Source organism: Armigeres subalbatus, chromosome 3, assembly GCF_024139115.2.
Source record: "Armigeres subalbatus isolate Guangzhou_Male chromosome 3, GZ_Asu_2, whole genome shotgun sequence".
NCBI classification, from domain to species: domain Eukaryota; kingdom Metazoa; phylum Arthropoda; class Insecta; order Diptera; family Culicidae; genus Armigeres; species Armigeres subalbatus.
Window position 1 is genome coordinate 268812002 of NC_085141.1, and position 13069 is coordinate 268825070.

General features: G+C 43.5%; 1 protein-coding gene and 1 pseudogene across 2 annotated transcripts in view; one reads left to right on the forward strand and one right to left on the reverse strand.

The window, feature by feature from the left end:
- Positions 1-13069, reverse strand: part of LOC134224212 (putative transcription factor SOX-15) — a 344461-nt gene that overhangs the window by 224016 nt on the left and 107376 nt on the right. The gene's annotated exons all lie outside the window — the stretch shown is intronic.
- LOC134219606 (ATP-dependent RNA helicase DDX24-like) lies at positions 1678-5702 on the forward strand (annotated as a pseudogene).

The window sequence follows — 13069 nt, forward strand, 5'->3', positions numbered from 1 at the left end:
CTTCAGTTACTAGCCTCCAGCAATAAAATCAGCCGCTCACAGATTCACTTCGTAGCTCCTATCTTCGCTGGTAATAACTTTTCCACCGACGTGTTAGTTCGTCTGTCACCAGCAGCACACTCGTTGCTTCTCCGCCAAACCGCTCATGGAGAGGACGAAAGTAAACTCTTGGTCGCGCCACTAGCGCCTCGCTTTGGGTACACCTACCTCACAGGCACGCCTCTCGGCAGCCCGACGGAAAAAGATGGCGATCGGGGATGGAAAAATTTCACCTCATTAATCACTTTGCAGTTGGGTGTTTCGCGTTGACTGATTGATTTTCGAGTTTCACTTGTGGTTGAACTAATGACGTCCGGAAAACGTCTTTACGCGAAATTTCTACTTAGCTACTTCCTCGCTGAAAAAATGTGTGAAAAAATGGAAAACTCTTCCACTTTTTGATGGTCTTCGTGACTCACCGCACACACCTTGTTCGGTCGGGAGAAAGCCGAGAAGCGCCGAGTCCGGCCGTAGTCAAAGCAAACCTCATCGACGAACTGAAAACGGGCAAGCAGGCCGTGACGCGATTCGCGACTGGACGCAGCCATTTGCTCCGAACTGGTATAACATTGTTATGACAGCGTTGATGTGCTTTTCGACGGCATGTTTTTTGTCGAATATATCTGATTCAGCTTACTAGAACAACGCGCACGTGCATTTCATTTGTAAAGTTAAAATTTGGGAAAATATTTTAAAATCAATTGATTGTTGTGATTAAAATGGTAGCAGAAAGGTCAAAAAGTTTAAGCAAAGATTGAAGCCCCTACCTCCAGCGGACACCAGCTCTTCCGGAAGCCTCCTGAGCATGCTGTCAAACTAAGCGGCCCGGTGATCTGCGATGATGGGGAGATTATGGCATTGATTGGCTTGGAGATTCTGGAAAACACGATCGCGCTCTGGTAAAAAAGGATAAAAAGAAGTACTGAATTTGCACATTGTTGCTACCTAATGAAGAATTTAAAACCTGAGTTATATTTGAAATTGAACCCTCTAGACTACCGGAATCGAAAAAATACCTAAGTTTGATATTCGTTTGCGAATCACTTTGTAGTAAAATCTAATAGCGTTTTATTATAGTCCATCTACTTTGCTAAATTATATTTTGACATATGCTAAACTACTAAATTCCAGAAAGTAGACGAAGATTCTCTTGTGATAGAAAAGTCAAAGAACGCGAGCAACAAAAAAGCTCAAAGAGAGTCTCCGGACGACAGTGAAGATGGGATATATATAAAACTGCCATCCAAAAAGAAACAGCAGCAGTTAAAAGAGAAAAGGCAATCATTCATTTTTCGGAAGAGGACGATGATTCAGGATTCGATGATAAACCTGCAAAAAGCAGCAGAAAGTGGAAAAACGGCAAATAATGCACCAACCGAACCACTCCATGTAGAAATGATAGAATTAGAACAGGATCATGTTCCTGGTCGTTTTGTCATGCATGCATAAGACTGCAGAAGATGGAAGCAGAAACTTAAGAAAAAAAAGGAAGAAGGCAAAAACAAGAAAGGTAACTCTGGACCGAAGAAAGCGGATTCAACCAGACTTACTCGAGTGCCAAGAATATTTCTGTAAGTCTGATGAAATAATTATTTTCTATTAATTCTCCCTGCTAATTGACATGAAATTGTTTCGAAATGGACCGAACTCGTCGTCTCTGAGCCGAGTGTTTGGGCTCTGGCCTGACAAGGTTTCCGTTATCCGACTCGAGATCCAAAATACTTTGCTGCCGTAGCCATCATGGGCAGACGAGATCTACTAGGAGCCGCAGAGACCGAAGTGGCAAAACTGCTAGCGTTTGGAATTCCGCTTCTGAAGGAATTATGAGTCAAGGCGTCAGAACCACTGTCGGCTAAAGGAACATGATTCTCGATAACACGGGGAAGACGCGAAGGACATCGAACTCACCACCCGGAAGATCTGGAATATTATCCGGAACCGATGGTGCGAATTCGTCGTCCTTGGCAGGATCTGATGACGAGAAAGGAGCAGATGGAGAAACTCGTACCGTTGATATTAACCCCCTACGCGAACTGGCTGTTCAGATCAATGATTCACTATAGAGCGGTTACCAAGTATACGACATCAAAGATTGCAACCGTTTTCGGACTGGCAACCGTTAAGCAAGAAGAATGCTGAAAAGTGTCAGAAATCGTCATTGCTACTCCTAGGTCGGCTTTAGGAGTTGATCCAAGCACGAACTCTCATTAAGCCAAAGTTGACAGAATTCGGTGCGTGTTTTTTTTTTTGTTTATTAAGCTCCCCTCAGTCTCGAATAAATCCATTTTCGACTATCAGCTTCGTTGTTATTGGAAACGCGATCGTATGCTGGAGAAGGTCATTTGAGGAACTGAAGCAGTATGCTGAGAAATGATCAACAAAAACCGAGGAAGCAACAAGCTCCGGCAGAAACTATATCTTCTCGCCACTTTGACAATGGATCGATTCTGCCGGAACACCGTGGCCGCGCGAAGAAGAACAAACCAAATGTTATGAAAAACGACCGGCCAGAGGTTGAACAATTTAGTCAAATCATTGGTATGACCGAAATAAAGTCGTCGACATCACCCAGCAGCACGGAACGGCCTTCCACACGCTTGTCGAGTCGAGGATTCTTTTGCAAAGAAGGAGCACAAGGACTATTCCTGTACATTCTTCCTGCAGCGACATCCTGGCCGACATTAGTGTTTAATCTGATCGACTGCGTCAAGCGGCTCGTTTCACTGTTCGATATTTGAACTGCGATCCGCTAAGTCTGTCTGGTAGCATGCAGCAACGACAACGTCTGAAAAATCTAGAGACGATTTCCGAAACGCGGCGCCTTACTAATCGCAACGGACGTCGCTGCCGTGGTCTGGACATTCCCAATGTGGATCACGTCATTCACCATCAGGATTCGAAAGCTACCGAAAACTATGTTACATCGTTCCGAGTCGAACAGCTCGTGCCAAAGGAAGGCATCACGGTGCTGCTGATTGAGCGAACGAAGTAACACTTTACGTCAAACTCAATCAAGGCTTAAGGCAGGACCGAAGACCTACCGATGTATCCAACATCGGGCGAATGATCAAACGAATCAAGGAGCGTGTTAATTTGGCCGCGATATCGAAAATGGATTTACGTCGGAAGGAGCAATGAGAAAGCAGAGCTGGAAGATAAAAGGTGGCGAAAAGAGTTCAAAGTGATTCCGATCTGGAGAAGGTGAACAAGAGAGGAACAACGTAAGCTGGCCAAAGGCAAGGAGAAATGCCAATGAAGGCGAGACGGTTCGAGCTAAGCGTTATTGAGCCACCCATCGTAAATGGATCGGATCGAGCTGAAGTAAGTTTCTATCGACGTTTCTTGTAGTTGGGAGACCATATTCTTGCAACATCTTTCATTTTTTTGTTAAATATCTTGGTGCTGCACAGCATACTTTCGAAATGGACAAATTGATATATGAAATTTCAGAAAAGAATTCGTTTAAGTGTCTGGCGGACTCAACCCTCAACCTCCTACTACTCTAGATGGCGTGATACCTCAAACAAGACCACTTAAAGGTCATTTCGAAAACCATCAGAATCCAGTACGCAACCTCCACCGCGTTAGCTCTCTTTTTTGCAAAATTGAATATCTTTCGGAGCTATGATTTGTCAATCTCCACATTGCTTTACGATTGTATGTCATACCCAGAGTCATTGCCCAGAAAGTGATTCCCAGAAATTAATTCTCCTGAATGCACTACTCCCAAACCATCCCCCAGATATTCCACATCCCCAAAGACATTCCCCGGAAGTTCTATTCCCCAAAGACATTTCCCAAAGTAGCCTCCATCTCCGAAAGACATTCCAGTATGCACCATTTCTTAGCTTAGACTAAATACTTATAATTGCTTCATCCCAGGCAAAGTGTACTTTTAAAGAGGAGTCATCTACTTTTGCCCTTATTCAGACAAATGCATACTTTTAAAGAAGGTCATCTACTCTTTCTTCATCCCGGAGCAAATGCGTATTTTAAAGAGTCATTTGCTCTTTCTGCGCTTTCCTGGCAAAATGCATACTTTTGAAGAAGTAGTTATCTACTCGTTTGCCTTTTTCCTGGGCAAACGATACTTTAAAGAAGGAGTTATGTCAGTTATGTCAAATGGTCATTATGCCGAAGCAGCATATGCCAAATGGTATGCCATATAGGGCTTCCCCCAATATTATACAACAGTATAATGGATTATATAACCCTTCGTATTATATTGGCCTGAACTTTAGACATATCAAAAAGGGCTCCATTCCGGTCCAAATGGATGTGCTCTAAAATAAGGCAGCAATGTCGTTTTTGCATTATTCCGGTCAAATGCGTACTCAACATAAGAAGTATTTTGCACTAGAATATAGCTATCTAGTATTTTTAGTTTTTTTAATTTATCTATTAACATAGTTTCTTAGACTGATACCTTTTCTACAGAACTGGGTCATTCTGGGTTTTTTGGTTTTCTGGGAATGGGTCATTAGGTTTTTGCTCTGAGAATGGGTCATTCTGGGATTTCTTTTAGAAATGGTGCATTAGGGGAAAATATCATTCTGAGGAATTATGTTCATGGAGAAAGTGAATTCTTGGGAAATACATTCTGGGGAACTGATTCTGAGGGATTGGTATTCATGGTGACATATCAACGTAGTTTTACTATAGCCAACCAAGCAGCCATTGTTTAAATAAGAGAGTCGCATCTCCATGTCCCCAGTAACTGTTGCACGAAAGTCTGACGATTCAATCGCACTTTCTGTTATGCTTTGGTGAAACTTTTTGTTGTACATGCACAAGTATGTTTCTGAAATGGACAAATTATGCGAAATTTGCGAAAAGAACTAATGTAACTTTGGAGGGACTTCGAACATATGTTGTGCATATGCACAGCAGCCAAGATATTTAACAAAAAAATGGTTTTCGTAACGTCCGAGTTGCCGAATAATATGCAATTACTGTAATCAAGTGTCGGTCTTTCACCGTCATTATCGTCTGAGTATTACGCGACCGCTTACGTTAAGGCATCAAACTCCATCAAATGTTTTAGCCAAGCAAGCCTTTTGGCACAGCAGAGTGCGATTGAATTCCGCATTCTGTTCACTTGCCCAGACAGTTACTGGGGGCATGGAGGCATCCTCTGTTTAATAAACAATGTAACGCTTGGCTGTGGATATACAACAGTAAAGCACATGTGGAGATTGGGAACGAAGCATCCGAAAGATATTCAATTTGGTAAAAAAGAGAGCTAACCGGTAGGCCACTGGATTCTGATGGTTTTTCCGCAAACGTGACCTTTAAGTGGTCTTGTTGTGTAGGGGTTATCACGTACCATTCAGAGAGTAGGAGGTTGAGGTCTGAGTCCTCCAAGACATGTGGATTCTTTTCGCAAATTTCCATATCAATTTGTCCATTTCAACATATGCTGTACGCTGCAGCCAAGATATTTAACAAAAAATGGTTTTCGTACGGCTGAGTTGCTGAATAATATGTAAATTAATTGTTAATTATCTTTTTCAGATTCCCAACTTCGACCGTATCCGCCAATTTACCGAAGTGAAAAACCTGCAATCAACCTTAAGCTAAACGAGTTGTTTAGCGAGAACCAATTTTAAAAGCAACGTAATAAAAGAAAAAGTTTGAATAATGCTAGGTTTAGTGATACGTGATTGCTTCAATACGCATACAAAATAAAGGCCAAAAATCAAGGCGAAGTTTTGATTTTTTCGTTGATAATAATCATATGTGTTGTAGCCAAAAATCTGCTGAAATGTAACGAGCTTTTATTACTGGACAGAACTATTTATTTCATCTGACCTTACCTGACTTGGTCCTGATGGTCCTTTCGAGTTCTTCGTCTACCTTGAGAAGTGTAGCGTACTGGTCGTTTTGGATAGTAGGTAGAACGTGCATCGGGCTTCAGGTACAGCTTCACTTGCGTTTTGGTGCATCTACCCAATGTGGTTTGAAATACCTCAGGGAAATGATTATAAAGCTGACTAACATTTTGATCCGGACGATGATGAACAGTGTTGACCAAACTGCTCATAGGCACAGACCTCTGATCGAACGGATCCATGGTTTCGATTTCAAGAACGTTGAGTTCGTCGCTATCCGAGATAAAAATGCGACCAACTTTGGTCACGTCCCTGATGTAGATTTCTGTTTGAATTCGGCAAAAGATTGAGGTTTTGCCAACGCAGACGGAAAGAACGATTCCTCCGTCGGTTGTGTGGGCGGCTTGTCCAAAGCAGATGCACATATCTTTAGAGATACCAGGATGTCAGATGCCGAAATCGTGCTGGAGCTTCACTGCTATTCCGTTGAGCTTTAACCGGCATGAACTTCCGCCGTTTTTTCACAAAAGTTTTTTAATTTTTAAACAAGTTCAACAGTCGCTGGTTCCGACGTTGTGGACCATATGAATACTCTCGAAGTAAAACAAATGGTGACTAGTCGAGTCGGTGGTTTCAATGAAAGTATATTTAGTAACTACATATTAAACATGGCATACTGCATCGTGATTGGGTTTGTTTCCCTAACACCCTACCCGCGCGATAAACCGTAGGCCCAAGGATTTTCTCGCCAGCTTCCCAAGGCGTTTGATGCGTGATAATGGTTTTGTTGCATATCGCTTTTCTGGTCTGTTACATTCACCGTTTGCGTTTCGATTGACCTGAATTCCAAGGTAGTTGTTGATATCTCCGAGGCCTGTTGTTTTGAAATTACTTCTCAAGTATGTTGGCCGGAGAAGGGAACCCCCTCGAACAGTCAACAAACAAGAGTCTCTTTCACCCGCCAGCTACTGACTGATACTTCTGCCAGCAGCTGCAGGTGGGACGTAGAGGTCCACTTCCATTGTCATCGATAAGAGTTCTATTATTTCATCGCAATCTTCATAATCAGATTCAGGCCTCCTCAGAATGTGAATGTTCGTCTAATATGTCGCCTACAGTTGATGATTCACTAGTCTTGCAAGTAGCTTTTTGAAATTGTAAATAACGGTAGTCCACGAAACTTTCGTTCTCATCTACCATTAAGAATCTGTTGTTTTCAGAAAAAATATATAAAGCTCTTTTAGTGGAATGTATTCAACCGTCTACACGAATTAAGTACTCATTTAATTCCGCACTAGTTAATTTCGTTATCTTTGGCAGATACGTATTTCGACCACAACCGTGGTCGTCTTCAGTAATCAGTACTTGACCTGACGGCTGTCCACAAACCACGTGGTAGACCGAAATTTCACATTTTCAAACCCCTTCCCTAGAGATTTAGGGGTAGATTTTCGTAGACCTCCACCCCCTTGAAGCTCCGCTGCAGACATTTTCAAATTTTGCCAAATATCGCGGGATTAAAAAGGCCACGTAACTGAATCGAAGTATTACTGATAAAGAAATTCTAAATTAATTTCAGACCAAATCACTAATTGAATTCTATTAGAAAATTCGGAATACTTATGTTCGGCCGAGCATACGTTTTATATAATAAGATCTAGTGACCAAGTTGATCTTTAAAGCGCCTAGAAAAGGCATGTTCCCATGACGTTTTTGGCACATCTTTTGCAAGAAAACAACTCCAAAGTAGGTCACCATCCAATGTTTTCGAATAATCGATATTTTTGTAACGATATTCCGCTGTCAATATATTGGTCAAATCGATATTTTTGCTTTTGATTTAGATATTTCGAATCAGAAAACGGAACACAAAAATAACAATGTCGTTTTATTGCTTGAAAGAAAATACTTAACATGATAAAATAAATAGGTTCAAATAGCCATAAAATGGATCTAAAACGCTTTTATAGAAAATATGATTTCACGGAAGCGTGGAGAATGTAAATTGCGTTGTACACCGCCGCCGCCGACAGTTTTTACAACTCATCCCCACTGACAATTTTGCATTAGCGGCCCGGTCCTTTATTGCCAACGCCAATTTAAATATAATGGGAATTCAGAAGAACTATATGAATCAGAATCATTTGAAAAAGATGTAACTAACAAAATGGAATCTTTCCAGTTGTCCATTAGCCGCTATGTGAGTTTCAGATTTGACGTTTGTTGAAATCGAGTGGGAGGAGAAGACCGCCAGCTGTCATCGAGAGAAAAAATAGAATCATTGAAATTTCACACGGTGTGGTATAGGAAATGAAGTATTCATTTTTCATTTATTTAATTAACATCTAAACAGATAACACTGAATCAACAATTTGACGCCACAATGCACGGTTCGAGGCCGCATCTCTCCATCCTCGGATAAGCCCCACGCTCGCCAAGTCGTTCTGCACCTGGTCTGCCCATCTCGCTCGCTGCGCTCCACGCCGTCTCGTACCTGCCGGATCGGAAGCGAACACCATCTTTGCAGGGTTGCTGTCCGGCATTCTTGCAACATGTTCTGCCCATCGTACCCTTCCGGCTTTAGCTACCTTCTGGATACTGGGTTCGCCGTAGAGTTGGGCGAGCTCATGGTTCATTCTTCGCCGCCACACACCGTCTTCTTTGCACACCGCCAAAGATGGTCCTAAGCACCTGTCTCTCGAATACTCCGAGTGCTTGCAAGTCCTCCTCGAGCATTGTCCATGTTTCATGTCCGTAGAGGACTACCGGTCTTATTAACGTCTTGTACGCGACACATTTGGTGCGGTGGCGAATCTTTTTCGACCGCAGTTTCTTCTGGAGCCCGTAGTAGGCCCGACTTCCACAGATGATGCGCCTAACGTTGTTGTCAGCCGTTAGCAAGGATCCGAGGTAGACGAATTCCTCGACCACCTCGAAGGTATCCCCGTCTATCGTAACACTGCTTCCCCAGGCGGGCCCTGTCGCGCTCGGTTCCCGCCCACAAGCATGTACTTTGACTTTGACGCATTCACCACCAGTCCAACTTTTGTTGCTTCACGTTTCAGGCGGGTGTACAGTTCTGCCACCTTTGCAAATGTTCGGCCGACAATGTCCATGTCATCCGCGAAGCAAATAAATTGACTGGATCTGTTGAAAATCGTACCCCGGCTGTTACACCCGGCTCTCCGCATGACACCTTCTAGCGCAATGTTGAACAGCAGGCACGAAAGTCCATCACCTTGTCTTAGTCCCCGGCGCGATTCGAACGAACTGGAGTGTTCGCCCAAAATCTTTGATCAGTCTGGTAAGCTTCCCAGGGAAGCTGTTCTCGTCCATAATTTTCCATAGCTCTACGCGGTCTATACTGTCGTATGTCGCCTTGAAATCAACGAACAGATGGTGCGTTGGGACCTGGTATTCACGGCATTTTTGAAGGATTTGCCGTACAGTAAAGATCTGGTCCGTTGTCGAGCGGCCGTCAACGAAGCCGGCTTGATAACTTCCCACGAACTCGTTCACTAACGGTGACAGACGACGGAAGATGATCTGGGATATCACTTTGTCGGCGGCATTCAGGATGGTGATCGCTCGAAAGTCCTCACACTCCAGTTTGTCGCCTTTCTTGTAGATGGGGCATATAACCCTTCCTTCCACTCCTCCGGTAGCTGTTCGGTTTCCCAGATTCTGACTATCAGTTTGTGCAGGCAAGTGGCCAGCTTTTCCGGGCCCATCTTGATGAGCTCAGCTCCGATACCATCCTTACCAGCTGCTTTATTCGTCTTTAGTTGTTGAATGGCATCCTTAACTTCCCTCAAGGTGGGGGCTGGTTGGCTTCCATTGTCCGCTGAACTGACGTAGTCATCTCCTCCGCTGCCTTGACTTCCACTGCCTGTACTCTCAGCGCCATTCAGATGTTCCTCGTAGTGCTGCTTCCACCTTTCGATCACGTTCGTCCGTCAAGATGCTCCCATCCTTATCCCGGCACATTTCGGCTCGCGGCACGAAGCCTTTTCGGGATGCGTTGAGCTTCTGATAGAACTTGCGTGTTTCTTGAGAACGGCACAGCTGTTCCATCTCCTTGCACTCCGCTTCTTCCAGGCGGCGTTTCTTCTCCTTAAAAAGGCGGGTCTGCTGTCTCCGCTTCCGTCTATAACGTTCCACGTTCTGCCGGGTACCTTTTGCTGCAGCGCGACCGCCCGCGCTGCGTCCTTCTCCTCCAGAATCTGTCTGCACTCTTCGTCGAACCAATCGTTCCGTCGACTTCGACCCATATACCCGACGTTGTTCTCCGCTGCGTCGTTAATGGCTGCTTTAACTGTACTCCAGCAGTCCTCAAGAGGGCCCCATCGAGCTCACCCTCTTCCGGCAACGCTGCCTCGAGATGCTGCGGCGTATGCGCAGTGGCGACATCAGGTTGCTTCAGTCGCTCTAGGTCGTACCGCGGCGGTCGTCGGTACCGAACATTGTTGATGACGGATAGTTTTGGGCTGCAGTTTAACCATCACCAGATAGTGGTCCGAGTCGATGTTAGCGCCACGATATGTCCTGACGTCGATAATGTCGGAGAAGTGCCGTCCATCAATCAGAACGTGGTCGATTTGTGATTCTGTCTGCAGTGGTGATCTCCAGGTGTACCGATACGGGAGGCTGTGTTGGAAGTAGGTGCTACAGAATGGCCATATTCTTGAGGCGGCGAAATCAATTAGTCGTAGGCCGTTTTTCGTTCGTCAGCCGGTGAGCGCTGAACTTTCCAATAGTCGGTCTAAACTCCTCCTCTTGGCCAACCTGAGCGTTCAAATCTCCTATGATGATTTTGACGTCGTGGCTTGGGCAGCTGTCGTACTCACGTTCCAGCTGCGCGTAGAATGCGTCCTTATCATCATCAGTGCTTCCGGAGTGTGGGCTATGGACGTTGATTATGCTGAAGTTGAAGAACCGGCCTTTGATCCTCAACCTGCACATTCTTTCATTGATCGGCCACCACCCGATCACGCGCCTTTGCATATCGCCCATCACTATGAAAGCTGTTCCCAGCTCGTGTGTGTTGCCGCAGCTCTGGTAGATGGTATGATTACCTCTAAACGTTCGCACCATTGATCCCTTCCAACAAACCTCCTGCAGCGCTACGATGCCGAATCCACGGTCCTTGGACACATCGGCGAGTATGCGTGTGCTCCCGATGAAGTTGAGAGATTTGCAGTTCCACGAACCGAGTTTCCAATCGCTAGTCCCTTTTCGTCGCATTGGTCCTCGCCGATGGTTCCGGTCCGTACTTTGTTGATTGTTCGTTGCTTATGATTTTTTAAAGGCTGGCTTGCAGGGCCTGACACCAAACCCCTAATTTTCCGGAGGATCATTCATCCTTATTTCCGGTGGACCATGGTGCACAGTTTCCCTAGCTGGCACTCGGACGATGATCAGCCGCCCCTAACATGGAGAACAGACGCTGTTGTGAGCCGTTCCTGACATGGAGAACAGGCGCTCAATAATATTTGCACCCCCGGAGCGGAGCAAACGCTCCTCTTCCCTGTCAGCATACGATCATAGTTCCCACCGGGGTTGGTTACCCGATCTTCCCTAAGGTTGCTCGTATCCCGGCCAGCACCGCGGGGAGGTAGGGATAGGAGTTGCTGGGTAAGAGGCTAAGGACCGCGAGATGGGGTCTATTTTATTCCTTCAGGTACGCGAAGTACCAATGGTACGCTTTACCCAGCATTTGCCGTGCCAGGAAGTATATTTTTGTTATAAAACAAAAAATAAAGATGTTTTTCCAGAAAAATCTTAGTTCAAGAGGTTTGAATTTTAAAACTGTGTGCTATTTTGATTTAAAAAAAATCGAAAAAGCAGTTAATAATACATAATAAAAATTGTTTGATTATTTCTTTTTATAACATTCTAGAGACATTTAAATCCTCATTTTCTATATCATGCCATGTCAAATTTCCATGATTCTACTTTTTCTCAAAACTTTTCCAGGTGGCAGCACTGATGAAGGAACCGCTACCATTGAATAAGAAGGATGGATACTGGAGTGATTCAAATATTGACTTTTTCGCTCCTCTATGCCTTGACGATGAATTTTGCTTTTTTATTAATCCTCCTAATTTTTTAACCAATTTGAATGTAACTGAGCACGTGCAGTTTAAAGTTTGTATGGAAATTACCATAGAAATCGCCACTTAAGAGGAAGATCGTTCCGTATTGCGATCCATTAACTATTCAACTGTAATCGACCCGATGACTTCATAAAATACTTTTTAAGCTAGAGTACAGTTGTTGTTGCGAAGCAATCTGACTTTTGGAAGTAATGTTATAAAGAAAATAAAAATGATCATTATTGATATTGATGTTATTCTTTTACGTGTTAAAATAAATTTATTACAAATCAGGATTTCTTTAATAACTTTTCTGGCAATCATCAAGCCGTTTCGCAACAAAGACGATCAATTTCATTGCAAAATTTTAAATGTTGCCAACGTAGTCACATATTTTTGACCACATTGGTTAGCATGCTAGACGCAGTAGGCATGGTTGACCTCCACAAACGTCAATTCCAAAACTCATTCACAGACAGGTTGGCGGCCATTCACAGTTCATAGAAAACTAGATAAATTTATAAACGAAAAATAAAAAGGATTACATATTGCCTGTTAGGTCATTTTCAAGTGATTATCTAGATTTCCGTGGATTTTTTCTTGAAAATTCTGAATTTTCTTTGAAAATTTAAAAAAAATGCGTTGAAGTTGTTAAAATAGCATTTTCCGTTCATTTTTTAAAATAATTTTCCACAGCTTTCTTTGAGAACCTTTTGATGATGTTTCAGAAGAATTGTTATTTAAATTTCAGCAAATTCTCGAAAATTCAGTTGATACTCAAAGAAATGTATGTGGACGCTAAAAGTGAGTCCAGCATTATGCCGAAAACGTCACCACTGCTACCGGTTAAAGGTTCCTCCAAACACACGCGAAGCGATTCTATCGCTTGGCGACTGCGATTCTGTCGCTGTTGTTATGTAAGCGTAAATTAAACATTGTCTGCAGCGACTCAGCGATAGAGTCGCGGCAAGAGAATAAAGTAGTACATAATACGATAGAAAATAAACAACAATATAAAAATATCTTTTGATGTTCAAGTTTTTGAAATTGAAATATCATATGATCAAGCAAAAAAATCATATCAGGTTTTTCCCAAATTGAATA